This window comes from Choloepus didactylus, chromosome 6 (genome assembly GCF_015220235.1).
Source record: "Choloepus didactylus isolate mChoDid1 chromosome 6, mChoDid1.pri, whole genome shotgun sequence".
Lineage (NCBI taxonomy): Eukaryota > Metazoa > Chordata > Mammalia > Pilosa > Megalonychidae > Choloepus > Choloepus didactylus.
The window spans coordinates 83518250-83531210 of record NC_051312.1 but is presented as its reverse complement, the minus strand read 5'-3'; the positions used below and the strand labels follow the sequence as shown (position 1 = coordinate 83531210).

At 47.8% G+C, this 12961-nt stretch overlaps 1 pseudogene; it reads left to right on the top strand.

The window, feature by feature from the left end:
• The first annotated feature begins 11153 nt into the window (after positions 1-11153).
• Positions 11154-12098, top strand: LOC119537173 (annotated as a pseudogene).
• The last annotated feature ends 863 nt before the right edge of the window (positions 12099-12961 follow it).

The following is a 12961-nucleotide window of genomic DNA, read 5'->3' as shown; positions in this document are numbered from 1 at the left end:
CAGGAATAGAAACAGAAGGAGAATAGAGGTTGACATACAGAGGAGGAAAGTTTAAGCACAGGAATATGAAAGAAGAGTGGCTCAATTGGGAAATGGGCTACTGCTTGCATGGTTAATTAAGCACTTATCTGGATGCAATTATCTTGTTAATTATCAGACCCATTCAAAATTTTAATTACAAAACAAATAGTGGGTAACTTTTAGCATAGTCTGAGCCAAGCTATGAGGCTACAGAGGAAAATCTTTAGAATCACAATGTGCATTTATGCAATAGGGACAAAAAGGAGGGGTGTCATCCCCTTTGTGAACAGTTTTGAAATTTATGATATAGCATAATGTTCTGCTCCACTACTTTTCAACAATTTTAAAAGAGGTTGGTCAGTGGAAGATAGTTTTGAGATGGCACCCAAGAGGCTAGAGAGGCTGTAGTTACATGGTTTTCTTGTCATCCTCAGCATTTCTCCTTGAATTGCTTGCAAGAAGTGAGTATATGACATCATTTTATTCATGCCTCTGCCATTTGAAGTAGTCTTTTTTATCACTCCTGGTCTCTATCTTTTAAGTTTCAGCCTTACTGTGATTAGATTGTGTTAGAACAAACAAAGAAAAAAAAAAAACATAAAATGTAAAGAATCATTGTTAATAACCCAGAATTAGTTTAGAGTCAGAAGAAAATTAACAGAAAAAAGACATAAAGGAACTGAGGAAAATGAAAGACATGACAGATGGGGCAGTGAAAGAGAAGGATAAGGAAGCAAAAGGATATATACTTGGGGTATACCTGTCTATTTTAACTTCAAATCTAGAGAACCACCATTAACGTTTTCTGAACATTTCAATCCACACACAGAGAACACAGAGCAGGAGAAAGACAATACTAAAAAATGGTGGTCCACCTTATTTCCTGGAATTTCTCTGAGTAGTGAAGAAAACTTGACTTTGTTTGTGGCTGGAAGAACTAAATGAGAAAACCTGGAAGAATTTCCTTGCATAGGGTAAAGGAAACTGTTTCTCCATTGTATGTCCAATATTCTCTGTGTGTGTGTGTGCATGTGCTTTGATAAGCTGAGTTTTAGAACAAGTAAATAGAACAAAATTTTCTGAGTGAGAAAACAGATAAAAGAAAGTTATTTAGGGACTTCATGAGTTACTGAATACCAGAGAAGAAAACCGTTGCTTGGAGGTGAAGGCGAGGAAATGTGTCCGATGAGTATTCTGCCTGGGAGGTATAAGAACACAGAGAGTAGCTGACTGCTTTATTGTAGGCAAGTGCCCCAATTCAAGCTCAAATTACACTGCTGGGGCTGGAATGCCAGGAAGGTGTCTGAGTCAGAGTTTGCAGAATCCATGGACTTGGAGAAAAAAAGAGAAAATGTTTGTGAGTCCTTATTATTTGGAGAGGGTGGCTTGGCATTTTCTTCTGTTTCTCAGGCAAGGATTCTAAGCCAAAGCCCTCTTTGGATGTACAGGATGTGCAACCTGAGAACTTTCAGTCTTCACACTATAAACTGAGATAAGAATCAGTTAAGAGTGGAAAAATGTTTTGAAAAAGTGTCTCTCAAATAAACTGAAGATAGTAAAAGGTCAGTACCAGACAGCTGGAGCCCCATGACATGAGACTCCAAGGCCACCTTTGGAAAGATCTTGACTTCAGCTATGGGCTCAGACCTGTTAGACTCTCAAGAGGTCAGAGCCTAGGGGTCAAGCCAGGGAGGTGAGGGAAATGCTGAGGTGTTGCTGCAGAGATTTCTGAGGCCTAAGAGAGCTAGACTCTAAAGGAAAAGGTAAGCGAAGACTTTTTTCAGGAACAGTCAATAGAGCTAGACATGGCTAAAATAAGGAGCCAGAGCACAGGAAGAGCAGAGAACCCCTAGGGCCTGGCTGTCGAGCTGATGGTCATCACCCCAGGGCAGAGCAAGACAGCCCTGGTGTCCAGCCCTGGAGGAGCCGCAATCGTGGTGCAGATGGATGAGGGAAAGTAAGGCCAGGCTTTAGAACTGTATTTTGAAACAAGAGGAAGGAACTTAGTTGTGTCCAAAAGGCACTCAGGTGACATTGCATTTGTGGGATTGCAATGATTATGGAGGCAGGTTCAAATGAGTCATAAAATTAGAAAAACACTTCATATTCTGTTTGAATATTCTTTTAAAAATATGATTATAAGCATCATTTTGAGAGAAAAAAATGATCAAGAAATGAGAAATAGAAACAAAGCACATAGTATCCATTATTACTAATTTTCACATAATGTATAACAGATACTGTGCTAAATGTGTTGTTTTGTGAGAGGGTAAATAGGAAACCACCTTAGAGGGGCTTTCATAGTCACATCATGAATTTATGCCCTGAAGATTTATTTTCGAAGTGCTTAAGCCCTGATCTATTATATATATGTATCTACTATGAAGATTTTAGATTAGGGAAGAGCTGTACCTAATAGTTTAAAGTTATGCAAGTGTGAAGTGTGCTGGGATGGACTTTTTTCTCATTTCCGTATTCTCTTTTCATATATTGGGGTATTCACCTTGTATCATTAATATATTAACATTTTAAATGATTAAATATTACAAATTGTTAAAGAAAAATAAACTAAATGCAAAGGGAAATTATATTGTGTCTTTGGGACTAATCCTATTGTCATGCATGAGAAGATAGCCTAGGATCAATAAATGATAAACCCAGAAACTTTACTGACAGGAATCTTTCGTAAATCAACCAACATTTACTCTGACTTTTCTTTATTTTCCTCTTCAGACCATCTGGTAAGGTTTCATTCTCTGCTCTTTTGCCATTTAAATTCTTCATTGTCTTTAATGCAAACCCAAGAATGTTGGATGATTGTCCGGCGCTGCCCCGCTCGGTCCCCGGTTCCCGGCCGGCGAGGGGAAACAGGGAAGGAGAGAGAGAGATGCAGACTGCGCGAACTAACCTGGTCATGAATCACGACTCGAACCACACGGCAGTTGTGAAAGCAAGCCCTTTACTACAGCTAGATGAACATTCTGTGTTACTGGTTCCCACACGGGGCACGGCGCCTCGTGGGAGAGCAGCCTCGATGTGGCCGTCAGGCACGGCTCCTTGTGGGCTGTCTCACCCTACCCCGTCCGGGTAAGACCTTTTATACACAATTAACAACCAATAAGCTTCTAGGCTAGTATCGCGTATACAGGATTTCGATTGGTAGGAGCGGGTGGCGGATACATGCGTCACTATGCGGAAACAGGATGCAGGCGCCATCTTGGCTCACTCGATGGGCGGGGGTAACTCTAGAGCAGGCTGCAGCGCATACGCTAGGCCCGATTCGGGAGGCGGCTTTCCACATCTCCCCCTTTCTTATTTATTTTGACCCAGTGTCTCCAGTGATGAGCGTGCTCCCGTGAACCCAAATGGTTCACAACCTCTTTGGTGCTTTGGGGAGTCTGGACTAGGCCTCAGCCATCCAGCGGCAGAGCCTCTAGCACCAACCAGAATGCTCACGTCATATGGAGACCGGAGAGTCCGTAAGCTGGAAGCAACGTGACTCTCCCTGCAGTGCTTTGCCTGGCAACTGGGGAACAACGACGGGGGCAGGAACAGCAGTAACCAGAGTCGGGGGTGTCACTAGGTGTCTCTGTGCAATGGCTAGGGTCCAGTCTGGCCACAACTAGGACTCTGCCCTAGAGACCCACCTGAGACAAAATTATGACTACTGGTGTCGCCTTTTACACCCGAGAAACAGCCATGCGATTCGCTACAAATTTTGCTCCAAAGCGCCCCACCTGAGGCGACCAGGAAGGGGTATGGTTAATAAATCGGTCACTATCGGGGGTAACAGAGGTGGGAGTCATAGCCATCATAGTGGTAACACGCAATTGCTGCTGCGCTTGAAACAGGCGTTCTAGCAAACATTTAACAACGACTAATCCCACCAATAATCCCACTGCAATGAGGATCCAATTAGTTAAATTGGGCCAAGAGAACCAGGAAGAAACACTGTGCAATAGTTTCTGTAGAACCTCGCCTAACCCGGAGAGATCGACTTTAACGGGTTTTAACTTGATCCCCCCAATTGTGTCTAAACTAGATTCCACCTGTTGGGAGAGATTAACAAATTCAGGAAAATATGACCTTTTCAGCCAATCAGAGACTCTGGAAATGCTTCCGGTCACGTTGGCCCTGACAGGAGTGACACAGAGTTTAACCGTAAGCCACCGGGTGTCACATGTTTGCTGAAGCACTCTCCAGAGTCCATCTATTTCCAGTCCAAGTTCATCTATCTCCGCTTGGAGTTTCTGAATGGCCTGGAAATTTAAGTTCAGCATCTGATTGTGGCGGCGTAGCACGTCTCGGGTAAGGTTGACCAAGCCATTTACCGTTTCCATCGTTATGGCGAGCTGCCGATCTGTCCATGCTTGTAGCACAGCCTGCCCGATCGTTGGGACAAACAAAGAGGAAGCTACACTGGCAGCATTCGATAGCCATTCTTTTATGCCTCTTGGACGCCTAGACTTAGAGAAGGGGATATTGTTAAGTGAAACAACTTGAGAAACAGGGCCAACCCAGTCGGTTGCCTTGACGGGGAGCCAGACATAACTTGGGCGATACACTAGGATAGCGGGGCGGCGAGGCATCCGGGTCTTTGGAACGGTTGCAGACTGTAGGAGCAAGCCCAGTTTCACAAGTAGCATTCGCCGCAACTGTGGTGTTGACAACCTTGACAGAGAGGTTAGCAAAAGAGAGGATCAGTGTGTCATTGGTGAGGGGGAAGGACTCGTTGAAGCTTGTGGAGGAAATATAGTTCCACTAAAAAGAAAAAGGCAGATTAGAAGGATTGCTATAGGAGAGCAAAGAACAGAGTTACCGATCCTCTTTTTGGGCAACCGCGGGGTGGTCAGTCCTACTATTATCGTCTTGTCGGTCGTCGCCATCATCAGCAGGGTCGGAGGCTTGGTCTAATGGTTCAGGTTGTATATTCGTTGGCGTTTCTGACAGCTGTTCCTTGGCTTCTTCAGGTGATGTCACGGTTCTCACCAGTCTTTCCGGAACCCACACTGGTTGACGTCCTGGTTCCTGGGGAAAAACACAAACAGAGCCTCTGGCCCAGCTGAGCACCGGGTCAGGGCCTTTCCACTGCCCCGACAGGACATCCTTCCAACGGACTAGACCTCTATGCGGAGGACTCGGGGTGGTGTGTTGCAGGGCAGGTGTCATTCCTTGTGAATTTTCGTTTAAAAAATTATATGTGAGCAAGGCTACAGACAGTCGAGCTTTTGGGGACAGGCCGTGGCCTATACCCTCTTTCTGTTTTTTAAGCAAGTCTTTGAGAGATCTGTGCGCTCTTTCAATGATTCCTTGCCCCTGAGGGTTATAGGGGATGCCATGTTTTAATTGGACATCCATGTTGTCACAAAATTTTTGGAAGGATTTACTAGTGTAGGCAGGCCCGTTATCCGTCTTTAACGTCTTTGGCTTACCCCAAGCTGCCCATGCAGCAAGGCAGTGTGCAATGACGTGGGAGACTCTTTCTCCTGGTTCAGCAGAGGCAAATAAAACTTGGGAGCATGTGTCCACCGACACATGTAAGTACTTGATCTTACCATACTCTGAATGATGAGTGACATCCATCTGCCAAGTATCCCCTGGGGTGAGACCCCTAGGGTTGACCCCAACCGAGGGGACTGCTCTCTGCTCTGCACAATTGTTGCAGGCTCGGACAATATCTCGAGCAGCTGCACGTGGTATGCTGAACCGCTTAGCTAGGGTACCTGCATTGATGTGAAACTTGGCATGGAATTCTCGGGCTTGTTGATACGGTACCAGCGTCGGAAAGATGTGCAGCTGTCGAGTGGCTACATCTGCGCTATGGTTCCCCTGGGCCATAGGGCCAGGCAAACCTGTGTGGGCTCTAATATGGGTTATGTAAAAAGGGTGTTGCCTGGTCCATATAACCTCCTGTAGTTTGGCAAAGAACGTCCTTACTGTAGAGGAATGTTTAACAATGCCCACCGTTTCTAAAATTTGTACAGAGTTCACAACATAAGCAGAATCCGAGACGACATTTAAGGGCTCGGAAAGGCTTTCCAGGACTGCAATGATAACCTGCAGTTCTACCCATTGAGGCTTTTGTGGTTGGAAGAGCACTGTTTTAGGAGTGTCCCCCTCCACACAATACGCCCCTGTTCCAGAGCTGGAGCCGTCCGTGTATACGGTGGGGGCGCCTGCTAGTGGCCTAGGAGAGGTTACTTTGGGAAAAATCACTGGGTGCCGGGTGACAAACTGCAAGAGAGGAGCCTTAGGGAACTGATTGTTAATGGGACCAAGAAATGTACACCGGAGAATGGCCCATTGATCTATGCATCCGGTGAGTATCTCAAGCTGCTGGGAAGAATAAGGCACCCTGAGATTTTTGGGCTGCTGACCGAAATGCTGCACAGCCCTTTTAATGCATTCTAGGGCCAAGTCTGCAACCACTGTAGGATAGTGCTCTAGGACTTTTTTGGGGGAAACTCCAGGGTGGACCCAGAGCAGCGGCCCCCGCTGCCACAGTACCGCAGTGGGCTGTAATTCTGTCGGCAGCACGCAGGCTTCAAAAGGCTCATCAGGGTCTATTCTCTTCAATGCAGCGCCACTGAGCGCCTGTTCCACCTGGCATAGTGCTCGCCTTGCCTCTGGAGTGAAGCTTCGAGGTGAGTTTATATTAGAATCCCCCTTCAACAGGTCGAACAAAGGTGTTAGTTTGACATTGGGTATTTTTAGGTATGGACGGATCCAATTGATATCCCCCATGAGTTTTTGTAGATCATTGAGAGTGTGTATATTGTCTAGCCTGAGAGACACCTTTTGGGGGGAAACATGAGTGGGTGCGACTTTCGCCCCCAGGAAAGTGGTAATGTCAGTCATTTGGATTTTTTCAGGGGCAATCTCTAGGTTAGCTTCTCTAAGACTAAGGACTAAATGTGACAAAACTGTTTTAAGAAGATCTGTGTCTCTATGGGCTAAGAGAATGTCATCCATATAATGGATGATTTTCACTTGAGGGAACTGCTGCCGAGTGCTAGCTAGCTTCGCAGCGACATACAGCTGGCACATGGTAGGACTATTAGCCATGCCTTGGGGCAGGACTGTCCATTCAAAGCGTTGACAGGGCTCCTCTTGATTACTAGAGGGCACAGTAAAGGCAAACTTAGGGGTGTCTTCAGGGTGGAGCGGAATAGAAAAGAAGCAATCTTTCAGATCTATGATGAAAATCGACCAGTGCTCCGGTAATGCCGAGAGGAGGGGCAGTCCCATCTGAACGGGCCCTAAAGGCTCCATGCAATCGTTAATAGCTCTTAGATCATGTAGCAGTCTCCATTTACCAGATTTCTTTTTTATTACGAATATAGGGGTGTTCCACGGTGACGTGGAAGGGGCGATATGGCCCTTTTCTAGTTGTTCTGATACTAGGGCGTGCAACGCTGCAAGTTTTTCCTGTGGCAAGGGCCACTGAGGCACCCACACCGGAGCCTCGGTTTTCCATTTTAGTTTTATAGGTGTGGGTGGGAATCTCTCCTCAGTGGCCCCTATGAAAAACCCAAGCCTCGTCTGTCAGACTTGGGGGCAGCTTGTATAGGCTCCGCACGTCCGTGCAGTGAAGCTCCTAAACCCTTGCCGGGGGTATACCCCATTTCTTTTAGCAGTCGCTTAGAGGTTGGGGAGTAGCCGCTAATTAAAGTAACGTCCATTTGGGTCAGAATGTCTCTTCCCCACAAAGACACAGGCAGGGCTAATACATAAGGCTGGAAACTGCCTTGGTGTCCTTCTTCATCGGCCCAATGAAGGGCAGCTGCACTGAGCATGGGCGCTGAAATTTGGCCTATTCCTCTAATGGGCTCTTCCGCCCTGCTCGTTGGCCAGGTGGGGGGCCATTCTTGTTGTCTTATGATAGACCGATCGGCCCCTGTATCGAGCAGGCCCAAGAAAGATCTGCCTTGCACCTTAATGGTTAGCATAGGTCGAGACTCCAGGGACATATGGAGTCCCTCAAAAATCGCTCCACTGGATCCGAACCCTTTTTCCCCTCTCTGTCTGATTCTGCTTGGAAAGACTGCATGTAAGCTGGGTAAGAGCAGGAGCTGCGCCAGCTTATCACCTTCTGCAATGACTAAGGTGCCCCGCTGAGATTGAACCATAACTTGGGCACGGCCTGTGAAATCTGAATCTACAAGTCCTGGTATAACTGTTAATCCTTTCAGGGCCGTGGATGCTCTTCCCAATATGAGCCCTACAGTACCAGCCGGTAAGGGCCCCTTGAAGGAGGTCCCTACTAACTGGACACCCATGGAGGGGGTTAGTACGAGTCTGGAGGTGGCACAGAGGTCCAGTCCTGCTGAGCCGGGGGACGCACGAATTTGATCGGATCCTGTGTTGTCGAATGGCATGCAAGGGGGTCCGTCGAAAGGGCGGACCCCCTCTTCCCGTTTTTTGGAATCTGCTCGGGGCGGCCAGAGAGGCGTCTACCCTGCGCATCGAAAACCGATTTACAGTCTTCTGCGCGGTGGGGGCCTTTGTGGCAACGGCCACACGGCCTGGTTGCTGCACCTGGTTCGCCAAACCGTTGAGTGGCAGGGGGTTGACGTCTATTGGGACAATCTCTCTTAAAGTGCCCTGATTGGCCACAGCCATAGCACCCGTTAGACTTTGCCCCTAAGGTTCTCGGGCTTTTTGTAGCCACCTGTAGGGAGCTGGCTAGCATGGCAGCTAGACCTGCATTAGTTAAAGGGCTGCCAGCATCTCTACAGAGCCTGACCCACTCTGTCAAATTTTTTGCTCTGTTTTGTGCCAGGATAACTTTGCACTCCTTGTTGCACTGCTCAAAAATCATTTGCTTAACCACAGTCTCTGCTACTCCTGGATCTGAGAAGATTCTCTCAGCTGCGGTTTGCATCCTGGCTACAAAATCCGCAAATGGTTCTGTGGGGCCTTGGTGTATATTGCTGAGTGAGGCCTGAGCCTCTCCCTCACCTGTTAGCTTTTTCCAGGCACCCACAAAACAGCGGAAGATCTGGGCATAGACCTCTTGTGGGAAACCCGTTTGGTTCTGGGCATGGGCGCCTCTCCCCAACAGCATGTCAGCATTCCACCCGCCACGTCTCCCCGCCGCATTCCTTGCGGCCTGCTCTTCAGCTAACTCCTCAAACCATGCTTTCCAATCTATGAATCGGCCTGACGGCAAGCAAGCACGGGCTAGCTGAAAAATATCTGCGGGTGTATGATTTAGAGCAGAGAGGTTCTCGATCATGTTCAAGGTATAAGGGGCATTGGGGCCATACTGATGGATGGCCTGCCTCAATTCCCTCAATAGTTTGTAATCATATGATTCGTGCCGATTGCCACCTTGGGGATTGATAATAACCGGGTACATTTCTGAGACTGGCTGCGGCTCAAGTGGCTGGTAGCCACCCAGCATGCCAAAAGGTCTAAATGTTGTGAAAGGGTTCCATCTCCAGAAATGTCTCCCACCACTACCTAATGGCAAAGGGTCCTGAGGGCCTGTATACTCGGGCGGGGGGTACGGCAAAGGTTGCCCCTCCCCTGACCGACCCATCGGGGTTTCCGGGTCTGGCAGCAAAGGATAATTACATTTACTGGGCATGGCCACTAGAGGGAGCTCTCGGCAAGGTCCTTTGGTGGGACCGCCCAAGGCGTCAGTTGGGAGCTGGGGTGTCCCTGGGGGTGCAGCGGTAGACATTGGCGGGGCGGAAGGCCGCACGGGTGTGGCGGGAGGCTCCTCCCACTCAATTAGCGGGGATGCTTCCGCCTTCTCGTCAGTATCGCTATCTGACTCTGAGTCAGAGTCACTGGACTCCGGCGGTTTGCCCTTACAGGAGCCGTCCGCTGACGAAACTGACTGGGTTTCTTGGAGCGCGCACCGTGCTTCTTGCAAGACAGAGGACGGGCTTAGGCCGGTAGCCGATTCTAGTTCAAGGACCGCACGGACGGTCTCCCATATGGGTACTAGAATCGGGTCCATACACACGCCCGTCTGGCGCGCTCGGTCTATGTCGCGACCGAGCTTCATCCAAGAGGGTAGGCTAAGGCTGCCGGTGCAGGCAAACCAAGGGGCAAAAGTATCAACATCATCAAGAAAACGCTGAAGGGAGCTTTTCCTGACCGAGATACCCCGTTGTTTCAAAAGGTTCTTTAAGGGAGCTAAGAGAGGTGAACTTCCGGACTGCCCCATGATTGCAGTCGGCACTATACTTAAGTCACTCGGAGAGCTCTTCCGAGTCCCCCGGGGTCACCTGAAAACCCACGGGCCCTAACTATCATGTAATAAGACGCACTCACCTTCTCGCGTTGATCAGGCGCGGGAAGTCCGCCGTAAGCTCGACGCGCAGCGCTGCTCTCCTCACAGAGGGACCGTCGAGAGCGAGGCAGGAGGAGGAGCTTCCCCGTACGGGCCACCACTTGTCCAGCGCTGCCCCGCTCGGTCCCCGGTTCCCGGCCGGCGAGGGGAAACAGGGAAGGAGAGAGAGAGATGCAGACTGCGCGAACTAACCTGGTCATGAATCACGACTCGAACCACACGGCAGTTGTGAAAGCAAGCCCTTTACTACAGCTAGATGAACATTCTGTGTTACTGGTTCCCACACGGGGCACGGCGCCTCGTGGGAGAGCAGCCTCGATGTGGCCGTCAGGCACGGCTCCTTGTGGGCTGTCTCACCCTACCCCGTCCGGGTAAGACCTTTTATACACAATTAACAACCAATAAGCTTCTAGGCTAGTATCGCGTATACAGGATTTCGATTGGTAGGAGCGGGTGGCGGATACATGCGTCACTATGCGGAAACAGGATGCAGGCGCCATCTTGGCTCACTCGATGGGCGGGGGTAACTCTAGAGCAGGCTGCAGCGCATACGCTAGGCCCGATTCGGGAGGCGGCTTTCCACAGATGATCAGATTTGCATGGTCCACACTATTGTTCCATAATTTGGTGCTTTTTATGACTGAGAAATGTTTTTACCCTCAGACCCATAGAGCTACCCTCCTCTGTGAAGGTGGAGAAGAGACGTATCTCATCCTGATTTCACTGCTTCTGCTCACAAGGGATTGCATTGAGGGATAAGAAAGGATAACAGTGAACACTCATCTCAGTGCATGGCTGCTATATTTGAGGCAATTCAAGGGTCACTATGGTGGTCTGGAATAGCAGTGATACTGGGGAGCCCACATTTATCCTGAGAGGATTCCCTGGACTGGAGTATATTCATCCTTGGCTTTCAATCCCATTCTGTCTGGCATACTTGGTAGCATTTGTTGGTAATATCATCATCCTCTCTGTCATTTGGATAGAGTCCTCACTCCACCAGCCCATGTATTACTTCCTTTCTATCCTGGCACTAACTGACCTGGGTATGTGTCTATCCACACTTCCCACCATGGTTTCCGTGCTATGGTTGGATGCTCAGGAGATACAGGCAAGTGCTTGCTTTGCTCAACTCTTCTTCATCCATACATTCACATTTCTGGAGTCTTCAGTGTTGCTGGTCATGGCCTTTGACCGTTTTGTTGCCATCTGCTGCCCGCTGCACTATTCCACCATCCTCACCAACAGTGTGATTGGCAAGATCGGTTTGACCTGCTTGCTGAGAAGCATGGGGCTTGTACTGCCCACGCCTTTGCTGCTGAGACGCTATCACTACTGTCACGTCAATAACCTCTCCCATGCCTTCTGCTTGCACCAGGATGTTCTGAAATTATCCTGTTGAGATGCCAGGATAAACAGTATTTATGGACTTTGTGTCATCGCCACAATAGGTGTGGATTCTCTCTTCATCCTTCTTTCCTATGTCCTGATTCTCAATGCTGTGCTGGGCATTGCATCGCGTGAAGAGCAGCTAAAGGCACTCAACACATGTATATCTCATATCTGCGTGGTGCTCATCTTCTTTGTGCCAGTTATTGGGGTATCAATGATCCATCGCTTTGGGAAGCATCTGTCTCTTACCGTCCACATCCTCATGGCTGACATCTACCTGCTTCTTTCCCCGGTGCTTAACCCTGTTGTCTACAGTATCAGGACAAGGCAGATTCATCTAGGAATTCTCCACAACTTTGGGTTAGGGAGAAGGCTTTAAGTAACCTCTATGCTCCAGTTTTCCCCACTGATAATCTTGGGGCAGCTAGTGTAGTATAGTGAGAGGTAAAATAATTGGAGCTAGATCATCTGGTTAAATTCATAATTCTTCCACTCTCTACATATGCGATCTCAGTTACTGCCTTTAACCTTTATGAGATTTTTGTTTTACCTGCCAAAATTGTGATAACAACTATGGCCTTTAGTCATCCGAAGATCATTTGAGACTTAAATGAGGTACAATGTATTTATAAGAGTTTGTTTTAAAAACCTGTACACGTTTATTAAAGATAATACTAACTCCTTGTGAAATGTAACTACATTTACATAGTTTCTGTTTTTAATTCTCTATATCGAGAAATCAATCCCCCTCTTTCTTTTTAATAAATTTGCCCATGATTGAATTCTCATGCTACAATATCATAACTTTTTCTGAAATGATTTCTGACTTTTTAGGGCAACTTTGGAACTTGGGTTCTTGGCAGGACTTTGACTTGCTATTGTGGCTATTGGCTATCAACTAAGGCCTCATCTCCTACTGCACACTAAATTTCATCTCAGAGTCTACTTCCTCGAGATCCCTGGGGTAAGAAGTTCTCAGAAAACCTGTGACAGGAATCAAGGACAAAATAAAATTCTCAAGGACACTTTTGGCAGGCAGATAGAACAAGATAAGAATACAAGAGGAAGCATGTCTGACAAAATCTTAAGTGTATGAGCCTGGGGGGAATAGAAATGACCCAGCCACTCTCTTTATTGTACTCTAGCCTTAAGTATAAGAACAAACAGAAAGGGGTCTTGGAGACACACTTGACTCACCTGAGTATAGGAAATTTCGTATATATGTCTGGACCAAATTCATGC